The sequence below is a fragment of the Mus pahari genome, chromosome 4 (genome assembly GCF_900095145.1).
Source record: "Mus pahari chromosome 4, PAHARI_EIJ_v1.1, whole genome shotgun sequence".
Classification (NCBI taxonomy): Eukaryota; Metazoa; Chordata; class Mammalia; order Rodentia; family Muridae; genus Mus; species Mus pahari.
In genome coordinates, this window is record NC_034593.1 from 121465444 (window position 1) to 121483775 (window position 18332).

The following is an 18332-nucleotide window of genomic DNA, read 5'->3' on the forward strand; positions in this document are numbered from 1 at the left end:
CGGGTCCAGCTGCGGGTCCCTATACCCCACTTCTATCTATACAAAATCTATTCGGAACTGAGATTCCTGCCTCTTGCTGCATGTCCATTACCTTTGCTTGGGCTCTAAGAGGATTTGAATTAAGTTAAAAAAAAAATAGTGGAGTAGGCTTTTCTCTCCTGAGTTCGTAGGTTAACAGAGTAGGACAATCTTTTCTCTTATTCCTCTCATTTTTGATCCCATGTTGTATAACACACTACAAATATGACATTTGGGTGTCCCCTCCTTCACTAGAATCTGTAGGATGTGGAACCTTCTGGGACTAAGCATCCGAGAACCAGCATTGGCTCCCAATGGGGGACAACTGAAAACTAGAGGAAAGTCTATGCTATGTTCAGGGAACACTGTGGATTGGTAACAGCCACAAATCGGCCAGCCTCCTTCCAATGTTATCTTTTATTTCCATAGCTGTCCCTGCAGGGGTTAGTATGTGGTAGTGGTAGAGCATTGCTGAGCGGCAATAGCCTCAGAATTGAAATATCTCCTCCTGCAGGGAGGAAGCCCACACCTGAGTCTTGGAAACAGATTTCACAAGTTCAGGAAAGCCAAAGCTTACAAGCTGCACTTTTCTCCCAGCCCCCTCCCCCCCCCCCAATTTTAAAAGCAGGGAGCAAATGCGGGGGATGGGGTGGGGATTCTCCATCTGGCTAAAGGTGCTAGGAAGAGACTCTCTGGACATGCAAAGGCACCCGTGTTCTGCGTGGAGCTCCAGGCACTGGGCTATTCTGAGTCATCACCTGCACTTGGGTGAGCTGTCCAGGGGTGCTTCGGAAACACCTCTACTTCTCTAAGTAACTCTAAGAAAATCACTAGTTTGCCAAATTGGACTTTGATGGGAGAGTAACTTTGACCTGTAATTGGTGCACTCGCTGGGGTAAAATAGATGTTTGCTCCTGCCTCTTCAGGAAGATTCTCACACAAGCAGCATCAGGTTGAGACTCTGAATTCAATCTCCAGTATCACAAATGAACGTAAGACCAAAGCCAATTGTCTCTGTCACCATCGTGTCGGCTTAGCCCTGAGTGTGCGCTTCTGGTTCCAGGATCATGCTATCTACTGTGTTTTCTCAGCGGGGGTCAGAGTGTCCTTTAGGAGAGCCGCTATTAGATCAAAGCCAGAAATGAAAAGAGAAGTTACTGCCCCTCCATCTCCAACTGTCACAGGACCACGACAACCTGTGGGACACTCATATCCTGACCCAACTATAAATGAGCACAGCATTTTTTAAAAATTCTTTTTTAAAGATTTATTTATTTTATGTAGATAAGTACACTGTAACTGTCTTCAGACACACCAGAAAAGGGCATCAGATCCCATTACAGATGGTTGTGAGCCACCATGTGGTTGCTGGGAATTGAACCCAGGACCTCCGGAAGAGCCGTCAGTGCTCTTAACCATTGAGCTATCACTCCAGCCCAAGCACAGCATTTGTTGGTAAGTCTGCTCCATTTTATGTATGACAACACTGACAAAAAGCACCCAAAGGCAGCGAACACCACAAATGCCAGACAGTTTCACTAACCTGGAACCTAAGCGCCATTCTCTTGATGATGAAGTAAGATTTTGCTCAAGGGGTCTTAGTTTCATTGCTGTTGTGATGTTGCAAGAAGATCAACAACCTTTAAATAACATCCCATTCGCCATTTAAACCTAGTTTAGTTAACATCCATCAGGACCAGTGGATGTTCAAAATTAAGCACAGAGTGCAAGGCTGTTTCTGTGACAGTGGCTGCAGATGCTAATTTTGATTAACGGGGAGAGACGGTGGGTAGGGCAAACATGGGAGTGCGGTGAAGCATCTGGGAGGCCCGTGACCTGGAGGAAGTGAGGACCCTCGCTTAGGAGGCAGCACAGCTGGCTCGGGACCTGGTAGTTGTCTCAGCAAAGGACCCTTCGTTTCTTATTCTTCCTGTTTTGCTCCTTCACACTTTTTTGATGTTTACTTCTGCCAGCAGAGCTGGAGAATTGTTGAATACAATACAATGGGCGGTTCTTTCTCCAATAGGAGCAACCACTTGGATTAAAAATTCAATTCCTGCTTTGAAGCCTAGATATGCCCTGGCCCAGGCTACCCACTGGCACTACTACTACTCCCTTGTGGATGGGAGGAGGAGAGGCAGAGGCAGTGCCCTGGGCTTCAAGACAGCCTTATTCATGGTGTAAAGTTAAGGTTTCCATAACTCCCCATGCCATTGTTAACCTTTCTCGCCAGTTTGTCTGCACGCCTCTCCATCCTCCTCCCATTTCTTCTTCCATTTCTTCAGCATTAAAGTATTCCTTAAAATCACTCAAAGTCCTCTTTTATACCTAGTTGGGTTTAAGATATGTCGGCTCATTAATGGCAAAGACTGGTAGCCAATCAAAACCATAGATGGTTTGCAGGAAACTGAAGTGACCCGGGCCTGGTTGTCCAGGAGGAGGCTGTGCTGTGCTTAATGTGTTTGCTCCTTCAAGACTCACACTGAAGTCTAATTGTTATGGTGATGGTGTGAAGGGAGCTTCACACAGTGTTAGGCCATGAGGATGCCACCCTCAGGAACAATGCTGAAGTGCTGGCTTCTTTACAGAAAGGAACATTTGTATTCCAATCTCTCTCTCTCTCTCTCTCTCTCTCTCTCTCTCTCTCTCTCTCTCTCTCTCTCTCCCTACCCCTCCCTACCCCTCCCTCCTTCTCCCTCACACTCCCTCTCCCTCTCTCATTGGATTTTCCACCTTCTACCATGCCAGATGCAGTCCCCTCAATCTTAAGCTTCCCAGGTTATAGAGCTGTGAGCCAAGGAGTTCTGTTTATTATAAATCACCCAGTCTTAAGTATTCTTTTACAGTAGTAAAGAATAAGCCACAGCAGCCAACGTCATCAAGATAGCATGGCAAGAAAAGGAATGTGTTTGTCAGCTTTCCCAGAAGCCCTGGGAGGGGAGGGAGTGTGCTGTGTTATTCTATATCACCTATTACTACAGACTATCTGCACCCCAGCCAGGTCTACAGTTACTCTACCATTCTTTATTTTAAAACATTTTTATTACATTTCTTAAAGTAATGTGAGTGTATGTGTGCGTGTGTGTGTGTGTGTGTGTGTGTGTATGTGTGTGTTGCACATACCTCTGCACATGAGTAGATATCAGAGGACAACTTGAGGAAATTGGTTCCTGCCCTTCACCCTATAGATCTATAGGTTCTGGAGATGAACCCAGGTCTTCCGGTTTGGTGGCAAGTGCCTTTACCTCCTATGCTGTCTTGCCCTGCCTCCCTTGAGATGCTTGGACCCCTACTTTTTGTACACTTTCCTCCATCCTCTACTTAAGCACAGCTTTCCTGTTGATCATACACAGAATAATGTACAAGGGACCAACAATGTGTGAGTTGGCTTTTAGATGTCTGACGGGAGACTAGTGATGGTCCGTGGCTTACTAGTGGACTAATTGCATAATCAGCCCTTACTCAGGGGGCTTGTTGATTTCCATGGCGCAAATACCCCCATGGTGACTGGCCACTGACTGTGGTGTTAGGAAGAGATACATACAGGTATGAGCCCGTCTTAGCTTGTCACTTAATATTCGTTAGGTTGTTAGAACACAGCCTGGCCCAGGTACATCAAAGCACTGTTTTCTCTTGTCATTACTGCTGAGATCATTAGTGTGTCTGCTGTTCCTTCTCTCCTCTGTGTGTTTCCATGGACACGTGTATCCAGTCATCCCCTGAAAACTCTAAGGGGCCTAGCACTTGCCAATTCCATGAAAATATATGCATATTGGGTGATTTCATAAATTACTAATGGTTTAACATTTGGCTTGCAAGGTTCCTGAATCTGAAACAATATGTTTCCTTAAGCGGCTAGAAGCTTCTCTAGCTCATACAGGCTCTAAGAATTAGTTTCCAGGGCATCTGAATTTCCTACAACATTTTATTTATAAATATTGAAAAGGAAGGGCGTGATTTTAGAGTCTGTAACTGGACCTTTTCCTCTCTGAGCAATAACTTAGGGATACCTTTTTCCTAACTTTTTCTTTTTCCCCTGCTGAAAAACTTAATTCAATTCTCAAAAATATTTTACAAAAACAATACTGTACAACTCACCTGAAAGATTTTAGAAAGTCTTGCACATAAAGTTTAGTCCTAGAATTTATAAATCAACTATTTGATTTATTACTACTACTACTACTACTACTACTACTATATATAAGTATACTGTAGCTGTCTTGAGACACACCAGAAGAGGGCGTCAGATCTCATTACAAATGGTTGTGAGCTACCATGTGGTTGCTAAGATTCAAACTCAGGATCTTTGGAAGAGCAGTCAGTGCTCCTAACCACTGAGCCATCAATTGACTGTCTCTAGCCAACAATTTGATTGTCATTTTGGCTATTTTGGGGAGCTGCTCAGAATCAAACCCAGGGTTTTGTGTGTGCTAAACACGTAGTGTACCATGAGGTATACTTCTAGTCCTGTCATTCAGGCTCTTAATCATTACACTAGTTAGTAAATATGGACGAATTCCATCCAGGAGGATATCTTTAGATGTTAAAAGCACAAAAACTGAAGGCGTGTTCATGAAACTGGAGGAGCAAAGAGACAGAATACTAGATTCAAGGTCAGTGGCCTTCTAAGTAGTTTTACCTGACTCACACTATAGACTGAACCTGCCCGAACCAGTTCTAGAATAGGTAAACAAGTTGGAATTTGCGCGAAGTCTGTCCTGTTCAGCAGGTACCACAGAGTTAGAAATGGAATGGCAGCAGAAGACTGCAGGATGCTGCTTGTTCTTTGTGGTTTAATGGTGGAGTTATGTCACTAAAGATCATCACATCAGACAGAAGGCTTGGAAAGAATTTCAGAATGAGTAGCACAAACTGGATCTTGCTCATATCTCTGCCCCACCCCTCGCCTTGAGCAGCTATGATCTTCTGACCACATGAGCCACTAGTTTCCTTCCCCATCTTTGTTCATGCAGACTTCTCTTGAGACCAGCACTATCCAAAGACAAGACAAGGAAGGGATTCTGGGAAATGTAGTTCCAGCTTACCAAATAAAAGCTGACAGCTATCCAAGAGAGGGAAGACCAACAACTCTCCTATGTTGCATCTTTCTACCAAGAAGAACTGTCAAACTGGCTCTTCATCAGTGGCCTTGTATTCTCACAAGACTACTTTCCCTAAGTGTGGATCTCTCTCTCTCTCTGTCTCTCTCTGTCTCTCTCTGTCTCTGTCTCTCTCTCTCTCTCTCTCTGTTTCTCTCTCTGTATGTGTATATATTAGTACTGTTAAAATGTATTCATTTTCCTAAGATTTTGTTTTCAAAGCAGAAATTTATAATCGCTTTGTAGCCGTAATTGCTGCAAGATCTTAAGAATGCTATTTAGAAATCTTTAGTTTCTGCAACAGTAGCAAGTTGTGGATTTTAGAACAAAGATGCTAAGGGGCAATAGTGACTGACTGCTGAATTCCTGCGAAGCCACACAGATGCCTGAGGTGTAGGGACAGAAACAAGTCCTTTGCCAAGTCAGAATGGCTGCTGTGTTCTATGGGTAAAGGCCATCCAAATCTGTGAAGGCCTTCTGACAGCTCACCTTTAGCTGAGGCTGTGTGACTGCTCATTCAGACTGAATGGAGGGTACAGTGGGTATTAGACTACCTGCTACTCTTCAGCACTTCTCAGCAAGACAAACTACTTTCTTTTCTTTGAAAAATTGTGTCTATTCTTTCACAACTACACAGCCCTTTACCCCAGGCTATCACTGTATCCCCACAATTATTGTCTCTCACTAGAACCTTTCATCTTCCCAACAATTTCAAGGAAGTTTCCCTTTTACTTTCAGTGTGTGTGTGTATGTGTGTGCGTGTGCATGTGAGCATGTGTGTGTGTGTGTGTGTGTGTGTGTGTGTGTGTGTGTGTGTTCCACTGAATTTAGTCAGGGTTGCTTGCATGAGGAAGACTAGGGTATAATTCACTTGAATGAGAACAATTTACCAGTGGCTGCAATCTCAAGGAATATGACTCTCCATCCCTCAGCAGCCATTGACTGCCTAGCTCCCCAGAAAGGTGTGAGGCCTTATGCGCTTTTCCCTACACATAATGGGACGTTGATGGGCCCAGCCCTGGGAAGGTTTTATGTAGCAGCTATTGCTGCTGTGAGATCATGGCTGCCCAGCTGGGGGGTGTCCAGAAGACAGTTTTTCATGGTAATCCTTTCCCTCCCCTTATTTGTAAACCCTTTCCATCCATTCTTCTGTGATATTCCCTGAACTTTAGATGGGGTTATACAGGTGTCCCATTTAGGGCTGATAGCACAATGGTCAATTATTCTTGACTCTTTGTCCAGTTGTGAGTCTTTGCATTAACCAATTACCAGCTCCAAACAGAAGCTTCTCTGACCAGGGCTGAATGTGACACTTATTTTATATAGAAACATAAATATGTATAAGGCAATTTGACAACATATACAGTTAGCAAAGAAATCGTGGTACTTCTCCCACAGGGACCCTGTTTTAAATTGTAATTGTTTATTTGTGTGCATGTGCATGCATATGTGCAGATGTGTGTAGGTAGCTGTGGTCCACAGTGTGTGAATGTAAGTCATGAGTCTGGTCCCTTCTTTTACCCTGTCACTCATAGGGATCTAACTCAGGTTGGTAGTCTTGTTGGCAAGTACCTTTAGTCCCTGAGCCACATTACTGACCCAGTCTTTATTATTTTGAGTTCTTTGTATATTCTAGATATTAATTCTATGTCATACGTACAGCTGGCAAAGATCTATGCCAATTTTGTAGGTTATCTCTTTCTCAGCAGCTTCCTTTGCTATACAGAGCTTTTATATTGAATACATACATCATTCTTTCTACTCTGAGTCTTATTCAGGGTTTTTTTTTTTTTTTTTTAGTCATAAGCATGGGAGATTGCAGTGACATTTTTGAATCATTTTGATCCCAGATGTATGGCTATGGGGCTGCTTTGGACTGTCTGAAGCAGCTGACTGTGATTTGTCTAGTGCTCTAGCAAAAGCATGGTTTTGACAGCTACAGATCCTGTCTGTGATTGTGTGACATTGGGAATTGTGGGAATTTTTCAGAGGGTATATAAATACTAGAGCTCCAACAGGTGGGGTTGTTGGTTGTTCAAGCAGGTTGGTTGTTGTTCATTAGTTGTAGTGCTCAAAGACGTCACAAAAAGAAAGAAATTAGATTCAGAGATCTCTTTCCCCTCTATCCTTTTTCTCCTACCTAGTGATAGGGAGCAAAAAGTGAGGGGATAAAGAACCCACAGGATAGAAAAGACCAGTTACAGGAGATCTTTCCATCTTCTGATATCTTTTTCAATTTCTTCTTCAAAGGCTTAAAGTTTTGTCATACAGGTCTTTCACTTGCTTGATTAGAGTTACACCAAGATAATTTGTGGCTATTGTGAAGGGTGTTGTTTCTCTGACTTTTTTTCTTGGCCTGTTTGTCATTTGTACATAGGAGGTCTACTGATTTTTTTTGAGTTAATCTAGTATCCAGCCACTTTGCTGAAGTTATTTATCATCTGTAGGAGTTTCCTGGTAGAATTTTTGGTGTTGCTCATGTATAGTGTCATGTCATCTTCAAGTAAAGGCACTTTGACTTCTCCCTTTCTGGTTTGTATCCCCTTGATCTCTTTTAGTTGTCTTACTGCTCTAGCTAGAACTTTAAGTACTATATGAAGCAGATATGGAAAGAGTAGAAAGCCATGTCTTGTTCTGGATTTTAGTGGGATTGCTTTGAGTTTCTTTCCATTTACTTTGATGTTGGCTATTGGCTTGCTGTAGATTGCCTATATTATGTTTAGTTATGTCCAGTTAGATAAAAGTCTCTAAGACTTTTATCATGAAGGGTGTTGGATTTTGTCAAAGGATTTCTCAGTATCTAATGAGATGATCGTGTGTTTTTTCTTTTAGTTTGTCTATATGGTACATTACATTGATACATTTTCACATGTTGAACTATCCCTGCATTGCTAGAAGCCGGAGGGGGTAAGGACACCACAAGAAAACCCACAAAATCATCCAACATAGGTCCATAGGGGCTCACAGAGACTGAGCCAACAATGAGAGAGGCTGCATGGATCTGACTTAGGCCCTGGCATATATATTATGGTTGTGTAGTCTGGTCTTCTTGTGGGACTCCTAATGGTGGGAGCTCAGGTCTCTGACTTTTTTGCTTGCTTTTGTTTTTGTTTTTTTATTTTAGTTTTTTTTTTTTTTTTTTTTTCGAGACAAGGTTTCTCTGTGTAGCTCAGGCTGTCCTGGAACTCACTCTGTAGACCAGGCTGGCCTCAAACTCAGAAATCCACCTGCCTCTGCCTCCCAAGTGCTGGCATTAAAGGCGTGTGCCACCACTGCCCGGCAAAGGATCTTTTATAAAAATGTGGTGTTGTGTGTTGGGGGCATGTGCGTACAATTAGGTAGTATGTGAAAGATGGAGTCCAAGTAGTGAGTTGGTTTTCTCATTTCACCAGTTGGCTTCTAGAGCTTCAGTGTGGGTGGTCAGGGTTGGTGGCAAGAACCCGTATCTGTTGTGCTGTCTCACCAGCCATGTGTGATTTCATTTCACTGCAATTCCTGTAGTTTCTATCACTTTTGCTCTCCCCTACTCTTTTTTCCCTTCTTTAATTCATTTTTTTTCATTCATTTCCCCTTCTTTTAATTTTGAAATAGATTTCCATGCAGCTCTGGATGTCCTAATGCGCACTATGTCCAGAGGTTAGCCTTGAACTCCAGATCCTCTGGCCTCTCCCTGTCAAGTACTGGAGTTAGAGATGCAGTACCATGCATTTTTATCCCTTCCTGCTGATTTTTAAGTGATGGTTACCATTCTCAAATCACTTCACCAAGACTTAATATTTCTTGCTTATTACAGCTCTAGGAGGGACTTTTTGTTTTTTTTGGTTTTTTTTTTTTTTTTTTTTTTTCACAGAAGTTGAATCATTTGCCTAGACTCTTGACACCAATTCAAGCTGCTATTTGCCTATATATTTTTACCATTTTCCAAACAAGACTGATTAGTCCCATGACTGATATTTTCTCATTTATACAGTGTGAACTTTTTTGCAGTAGAATTATGAAAAAAACGGACTCAATATCATCATTTCTTTAAACAGTGAACATGTGACAAGTTCCTAGTTTTTTTGTTTTTTTTTAATCAAATTGCATCTTTATTCCCACCTTCCCTTTAAGGTAAACTTTAGGATCATTTTTCTAGATAAGCTGTATTTCCTCACAGATGGTGAAATGAGACCACTCTGGCTTCTCAGGACTGCTGGGCACAGATATGGGGGCAGGTACTTCCTTTGCCTAAACAGACTGAATGAAAAGACGATTCGTCATGCACTGATAATTACAGCACAAAAGAAATGTGACTACATTTAAAGCTCCATTTTTTTTCTTTTTAGGGCCAGAAGCTTCCCAGCCTCTTATAAAAATCCATTCACCTGACGTTAAAAGCTTCATTCCCCGTCGTCCTGAACCTCACTCTCTGACCCCAAGAGGATAATGACAAGTTCTAAGAAAATGATGCAGCCACAGCCACAGCGGAAGCCTTTGTTGTTCTCACTTATCCTTGCACGCAGACATCTCTGAAAAGAGAGGCAGGTGCTATTTGGTAAAAAGAAAAAGAAAAAAAAAAAAAATCCTGGTCCCCACAGTAAATGCAGATGGGGATGACCTTCTGAGCATATTTTCATGCTGATTCTCCCTCCCTCCTTTCTTTCCTATTCTTTTGCAAAGGTAATGTTAGATAAGTTTGGAATTGTGGAATCTACAGCTCAACACCCACCCTTTCCCTCTACTGACTGATTCAACTATCTTAAAGCTGTGCTCTCCGTTATTAATTCACGTAAGTTGTTAAGATGCAGACATCCCAGTACACGACCAAACAACAGTTTCAGGGGGGTTCTGGAGTGTGTGCTTGCTTGCGTATCCCCTTCTTCTTATTATCTGGAGAGATCCTCTGGAGTCCATCTTTGCAGACACAGCAAATTCGCTGGCAGGATTAAACAATTTGGAGCTGGATTGCAGATGAAAGTGTTGCAGCGCCTGCATATCAATGCCAGCCACAAATCAGCACCAACAATTGTTCCATCATTAGCAAAGCCTTCGAGCACTAGTGGCCTCAATCTGCAGCCTGCTGGCGCTCTCCTCGGATTTCTTTGACGAGATTGCATCCTGTTACCTTCGAAATCTGTTCTGCCTTATCGGCACACAGACTGACAGACTTTTAAATTCACATTTAGAAAAATCTGAAAGCAGTTTGGAAACAAAACAAAACAAAACAAACCCAACCCCACTGCTGGAAAGAGTAATGCATCAGCCACATTGATTTACACTACCAATAAACAGTGTTTAGCCATTGGGAGCGAATAATATGATCCACTTAATTTGAGGAGTCCTGGAAAGGAGACCTGGATTCTGTTTGGTTTAAACATGTGGAGTTGGTCTTCTCTATCGCACTTCTGTTAGATGGCTAGGCATTATATGAGCTCCCACCTACACCCATAGGAATAAAAAAAAGGGTTAATATTTGGCAGGGCTTTGGTCCTCTGAGATGAAAGGTGCTGTGGGGATTCAAAGGCCATTAAAATTATATGCATGGCAAATGCTGTTATCATTCATTTCAGACACATGAAGCAGCTAGCTGCATGCACAATAAAAAGTCATAGTGAGAATGAATTCCTGTTTAATGAGTATTTATCACACGCTGCCCATGTGTGAGCTACTTTATACTAGCTTTTACGTTTAATTCCCCCAGCACTGTGATTATCTGTTTTATGTGACCAGAAGTGCTTAGAGAGGTTAGGTGACTTATGTAAGAGCACACAGCTTAGTGTCACATATTTAAACCAATGCCTGCTTGTCTCCAAAGCCTGTGCTCTACACTGTGGTGTAGTTTGAAGGTTATCAACATCAATCACATTTTCTGTAGTCATCTATAATAATCTGTGTCCTAAATCACGTGTTCTACATTGATGCTTTTTGATTGGTCATTTCCTACCCAGCAAGAAAACTCCTTATTGATCTCAATAACTGCATCTATGCTTTGGTTCCAAACAAAACAAAGAAGACCTTCACATTTTTGGGTTCTTAACAGACATCTGGAAATCAATCTGGTGGTTCCTCAGAAAATTGGAAATAGTTCTATCTGAAGACCCAACTACACCATTCTTGGGCATATACCTAAAAGATGCCCTACCATGCCACAAGACATGTGCTCCACTATGTTCCTAGCAGCCTTGTTTATAATAGCAAGAAGCCGGAAACAACCCAGATGTCCCTCAACAGGAATGGCTACAGAAAATGTGGTACATTTACACATGGAGTACTACTCAGCTACTAAAAATGAGGATATCACAAATTTTGCAGGCAAATGAATGTAAATAGAAAATATCATTCTATGTGAGGTAATCCAAAAGGTCATGCATGGTATGTACTCACTGATAAGTGGATATTAGCCAAAAAGTACAGAATACCTATGATACAACCCACAGACTATAAGACATTTAACAAGAAGGGAGGGTCAAGTGAGGAGACTTCAATCCTACTTAGAAGGGGGAAGGAAATAATCCCTGGAGGCAGAGGGAGGGAGGGACATGGGTGGGAGAGGGGAGGGAGAAGGGAAATGGGGAACAGGATCAGGTATGGGGAGGAACAGGAGAGAAGCCCGGACGGCTAGGAGAATGAATAGAAATATGCAGCCTTGGGGCAGGGGTGGGGGTGGGGGGAGGGAGAACCTCTAGAAAGTACCAGAGACCCAGGAGGTGGAAGACTCTCAGGACCCAATGGGATGACCTTAGATGAAATGCCCAACAGTAGGGAGAGGGGACTGGAAGAGTCTATCTCCAGCAGATAGACAGGGCCTCAACTGGAATTACTAATCCACAGTCAAACTGACCCAGAATTGTTCCTGTCTAAAAGAACTGCAGGGACAAAAATGGAGAAGAGAGGGCTGGTGAGATGGTTCCGTGGGTAAGAGCACCCGACTGCTCTTCCAAAGGTCCGGAGTTCAAATCCCAGCAACCACATGGTGGCTCATAACCATCCGTAACAAGATCTGACGCCCTCTTCTGGAGTGTCTGAAGACAGCTACAGTGTACTTACATATAATAAATAAATAAATCAAAAAAAAAAATGGAGAAGAGACGGAAGGAAAGGCAGTCCAATGACTGGTCCAACTTGGGATCCATCTCATAGGGGGTAGGGAGCACCAAGCCCTGACAGCATTACTGATACTGTGATGTGCTTACAGACAGGAGCCAGCACGGCTGTTTTCTTAGAGGTCCTACCAAGCAGCTGAATGAGATAGGCACAGATACTTAACACCTAACCATTCCACAGGTGCTGGCTCGTCCTTATGTTAACAAAGATCCCTTGTTCACGGTTCTGCCGTCTTTCTAGGAGTTCCCACCAACAACTGTTTTAAATGCTGATTTCCTTTCTGGAGCCTGTTTCTCAGAGAGAATTGATAAAATTCACACCAAATGTATTTTGCCAGGTCAGAAGTATGGGAGATCCCAACAGGCTAGGGCTTATTCCTACTCAACAAGGGCTAGATAGTCCCTACCTTGAGACCTCAGTCTGGTGCTGTGTACCCTTTCAGAGAAAATTTGTGGGAATACACGGACGGGGGGAGCACACTTGCAGGTGTGCAGAGTCTGTGTTTGGATGATATTGGACAGGGAGCAGAAGTACTGCAGCCTGGTGATAAAGGGAAAGCGAGTGAGGGTCATTAACAAGTAAATACTAAGTTGGAGAGGCAGAGCACCTGTTTGGTAGTTTATAATGAGGGTCTTTCCCCTTGTAGTAGAGTGTAAACACTGAGGAGTAGTCAGGACCCGAGCAATAGAGTTCCAAACACCCTCATCAGGAAACTGATGGAGATGTTTGGAAACACCCCTTGTCTTAGTCAGGGTTTCCATTCCTGCACAAGCATCATGACCAAGAAGCAGTTGGGGAGGAAAGGGTTTACTCAGCTTACACTTCCATACTGCTGTTCATCACCAAGGAAGTCAGGACTGGAACTCAAGCAGGTCAAGAAGCAGGAGCTGATGCAGAGGCCATGGAGAGATGTTCTTTACTGGCTTGCTTCCACTGGCTTGCTCAGCCTGCTCTCTTATAGAATCCAAGACTACCGGCCCAGAGATGGCCCCACCCACAAGGGGCCTCTCCCCCATGATCACTAATTGAGGAAATGCCCCACAGCTGGATCTCATGGGGGCATTTNCCCAACTAAAGCTCCTTTCTCTGTGATAACTCCAGCTGTGTCAAGTTGACACAAAGCTAGCCAGTACGCCCCTCTTACTTAGTTTGATTCTGTAGTCACCATGACTATTAAAGCTTTACATTGTGGTCCGTTCTTCCACTGTACAAGTTGCCAACCTGAACATGTGGGAGATGATCCTTATGACTTTCAGCAGCCTGGTACTTTGTGACATGTTTTTAAATGTCCAGGGGTTAGGATCACAAGAGAATATATCCTGTGGTGTAATAGTTAAAATACGGCATTTTGTATTTCTACTACAGGACAGGAAGTGCAGCCACCGGAAACTCTCCCTGTGTTTTAGGGGCAATATCCTTTACAACGTAGACTGCTGTTTCAGCTAACTGACCTGGTCCCAAAGGAAGGTGCTAGCATTTGCAAGCTGGGAAGGGCTTTGAAACAGGTCCGGGATACAGTGTGGTCAAAGTTCTTGAACTACTGACTAAGGGTGTCAGTGATGTTTATGGTGAGAGAAGGTGTATTTGTAGATTAAGGGCTTCCAGTGGGGGACACTCAAGGAAGACCTTTGGAATTCTGGCGCAAGATCATGTCATCTGCAGTGGAGAGTTGCGTGTTTTCTGAAAAGCACATCCTGAAGCAGGATCGAATCCTACTAGAGATAGAACTCTTGACTGTGAGGTGCCAGCTGAGGCACCCTTAAGAGTCAATTTCTGTTTCACTGGTCAAGTTGCACATAATGGATAGTAGGGCTGGCTGCAATCTACCATTGAATAGAAATGAAATCCAGGCTCGGTAGCAGCAGAGTGCACATGCAGGTTGCATGATCAGCTGTCTCAAATACCCATGCCCCACATCACATTGCATTAATGATGTTTCCACAGTCTGCACTGGTATATGCCTGAGGGTGTGTCCTGTCCGATCACAGAAGGAGAAAGAAACCTAAGCCTAGTTGGTGTATGGCTTGCCTCTGTAAAATGGAAACTTAGTGTAAGACTAAGTTTCATGCCAGGTACAGCTCATTGATAATATCTTAATATATTCAACATTTAAAAGAATTCAAATGTTTCTTTCTGAAGATCTTTAGCAATGAAAGCAGAATTTTAAAAATCCAATAAACTTATAATTTAAGTGGGTCATAGTTATATTAACATGCTTTCTCTCCCTGACCACCTAATTTAGTATAATCAAGTTCTTAGAGCTTTATTTAAGCATTTCCATCTGCCCAGCAACTGGAGTCCATCTGGAATAATGTATTTTTGTCAAATTCTATGGGTAACTCAAACCAGGATCATTGATCTGAAGAGAAAATGGCTGTATTTCATAGGTTTCACACATGAGCAAATTGACCTATTGCTGTGCAATGAATAATAGTGTTATTTGACTATACACTTAGGTGAAAGTCTTAGAAATTATACAGTTGAGTATTTTGTATTATTATTGCTATTTTCTTTGGATTTCTCTTTGGGAAGGACTTCTTCCTTGTAATTTTTCTTCACTTTCCATCCATACTAGACACTAAAAGGACAGTCTGGTCTAAGAGTGTGATGACAAGAACACCTGCAAAGGGGAACCCAGGATCTGGAAGTAATCATAGCATCCTTCAGACCAGTGACTGCATCTCTGGCTAGAGAAGACCCTCTCATAACAAGGTGCAAGGTAACTGGATCATGCTGAATGTAGTTTCATTATCTCTTTCCGTATCAACTCATGAGGCCAAAGTCTGGAATCTCAGTGACTATGCTGTGCTTCATCACTTCTTCCCATGTAAACGCTGAAGCTTTTGCAAGGCATTTAACCGCATGTGCCTTAGTTTCTCCATCTGCAATACAAGTGGATCCAGTAGGTTCTGTATATTTTCTTTCAGTTCTGATTTTTTTTTGAGTGTCAGATTTTATTTCTTGCACACATACATAAATACTTGCATTATACATACATTCATATGTGCGCATACACATTATTTTGCTTGAGAATATTTAATTTTTCAATGTCATTCATTGAAGTGATTCTTCTGTTTTTCTGACCCTGTGTCTCTTGGAGGCAATATGTTATTTGGCTTCAAAATAACTACAAAGTTGTGGTTATCAGTTCTGATTTTTAATTTTCAGAGAGTTTTAAACTCGGTTAAGGCTCACTGAAATGAGTATCAGTCAAAAGAACTTACTTTCAAGAATTTTCTTAAATTATGTATGTAGGTCAATATATGCATTGTGAGTCTTGTTAATTGTCTTCATTGTTCATGTGTTATTTTTCCTCCAGTAAGATGACATTAAAATGTCCCATTTCAAAGTTTAATGTTGCTTTTGTTTTATTTTTCTGGCAGACTTTGAGAGATAGTAATGACTCAATTATCTAGATAGATGATATGTACCATTATGTATGTGGTATAGTTCACATAGAAATTCTTGAGAGGTAATTGAACAGGATTTCAATATATGGCACTTTCTATTTTCTACATTTTACCTAGCTTCTACTAACAGTTGTCTTGTCTCACCACTTGCCCAAGTGTTTTTAAACTCTTTCTATTTCTGGTCATTTTCAAGTAATAAATTTCATGAACCCATTAAATGTTTTCGAGGTACTACTTCCTGGTATTTGCCTAAAACCTGTGTCTTAATTGGGGTTTCTAATCCTGAGATGAAACACCATGGTCAAAAGCAACTTGGGGAGGAGAGGGTTTATTTCTCTTACAGTTCCTCATAACAGTTCATCATCGAAAGCAGTTAGGGCAAGGACTCAGACAGGGCAGGGACTTGGAGGCAGGAGCTGATGCAGAGGCCATGGAGGGATGCTGCTTACTGGTTTGCTCCTCATGGCTTGATCAGTCTGCTTCCTAATAGCACTTAGGACCAGCATCCCAGGAGTGACTCAGCTCACAGTGGGCTGTGTCCTCCTTCATCAATCACTAATTAAGAAAACACCCTATAGACTTGCCTACAGCCTGATCTTATGAAGGTGAGGTTCCTTCTCCCCAGATGTCTCTAGCTTGCGTCAACTTGACATAAAGCTAGTCCACATAACTGGCCTTGGTCATTTCATCCTAATATTTTTCCACATTCAGAATATCCACTGACTTGAGGTTATTTAAAAAGATCTCCTCCATGGTTGTTAAATCACCTTCTTTTGAAAGTATACCATGGACAAAAATAAATGTTTTTCTGAGGACTGGCGCTCTGAAGGCTTGAGAAAGCAGAACAGTGTTGGTATGACCTTCAGAGGCTTGGGGGTGAATACCTTGTGGCTCATAATACCTCTGAGAGTGCCTCTCCTGGAGGAAGCACTTAGTAGATGCTTACTGAATAAACAGCGAGACTAGATTAGAACAGAAAATGTATTTTTATTTATTTATTTATTTATTTATTTATTTATTTGGGTTTTTCGAGACAGGGTTTCTCTGTATAGCTCTGGCTGTCCTGGTACTCACTTGGTAGACCAGGCTGGCCTTGAACTCAGAAATCCGCCTGCCTCTGCCTCCCGAGTGCTGGGATTAAAGGCCTGCGCCACCAGGCCCGGCTAGAAAATGTATTTTTAAAGCTCATGTATTTTTATTTCTGATGGTGACTATCAGACAACTGTATCGTCTCAAATGTCATCATGCCTTTCTCTTAGTTTGGGAGATTTTATCATGTCTAACAGTGGTACTGAGGATTAATATCTGATACCGTTTCACTGGTTATAAGGCACTGAAACTATTATAATTAGCACTGCCTGGGCACTCCTCCTTGAGAGAGACATAGATATTTGCCTTTTGTTCAGTTATTTCTCAGAACAGTATTCCTGTCTTGGCTCCTAAGTAGAAACTTGACTTGCTAGGCTCATTTCACAGTTGATTCCATCCTTTGACTTCCTGTTTTCACAATATGCCAGCCAACCAAATGTATCTGTGGTTTTAAAGCACGTGCCAATGGAACAGATATCAGGCAGAAAATGCATATACACATCCCAAAAGACCTCTGTTAAAAATCAGTAAGATTGCACAAGGCAGGAACCTCAGGAACCATTCTATGAGAAGTGAATGGTCAGAAATTAGTTCATTCAGTGCAGTGTCTGAGCCTTAATAAACCATTCCTTATCTCTTTGAGCCAGTGGGCAGCTTCTAATTGGTAAGGGTCCAAGGTAAGGCAAACACATGGAAGGGAACCTCTCTGCCTGCCTTTATACATCAGCGAGATAGCCCTATCATACATCAACGGACAGCCTTCAAGTTGACAACAGGAAAAATGTGACTCAGCTCATTCAAAGGGGAAGTCCTGTGCTGGGCGCAGACAATGGCTCTGTCATTTTACTGTGTTGCTGGGCTGTCCTCTTTGTGAAGATATGCAGGGCTGGGGACTTAGCCTTCTCCTTTGGGACAGAGCATTTTAGCATCTAAGGTGGAGCAGAGCAAAGAAAACAGCAGGAAACGTATGGTCAGGATGGTAAAGTGATACCTTTAAGTCAGTTGTACTTCATTTAGCAATGAAAACAGGAAAGAGCCAGCACTGAGACAAAAGCATAAAACAATCCAAAAACCAAAAACCAATAACCAAAACCCAAAAAATCCACCTCCTTTGAATGATGGAGTCCAGAAAACAATAAAGAATGTATTCTGTGAAAGAGTCACTTATTTTTTTCCCTCTTATATTTATGTATTTGCAATTTCCTTTGTAGAAGTACCAACCTGCTTATTGATGTAGAATATAATATGACACTAAACAGTGTCTACATATGGTTCACATGTGATCTTGTCATTAGAGTTTTGGGGGAGACTTTTATTTGAGACTTATAAAACTGAGGATAATGTGTTTTTCTCTAGAATCTGAGTACTTCCAGCTTGTATAAAACACTACCACCAACTAGGTCGACCACAACTGTCGCTTTCTTATCAGAAACCATGTTCCTAAGATAAGCCACTTTATGTGTGAGTTCCTGTGTGTGCAGCCTCTTTTCTCTGCATGGATGGTCTGCTATTAATTGCTGCCCCAAGGCATCTTGCCACATCACCTTTTCCAATGTCTCATTTGTCTGAGTCTGGATTCTCTTCTGCTTCTATAGGTGAGGAGACTGTGGGGAAGGTGCCCATTAGGGCCCCA

General features: G+C 42.2%; 1 long non-coding RNA gene across 2 annotated transcripts in view; it reads left to right on the forward strand.

The window, feature by feature from the left end:
* Positions 1 to 10623, forward strand: part of LOC115063835 — a 14937-nt gene extending 4314 nt beyond the window's left edge. For both annotated transcript variants that reach the window (XR_003843705.1, XR_003843706.1), the window contains exon 3: positions 9443 to 10623. This is a non-coding gene — a long non-coding RNA (uncharacterized LOC115063835). The remainder of the gene's footprint in view (positions 1 to 9442) is intronic.
* Positions 10624 to 18332: the final 7709 nt, after the last annotated feature.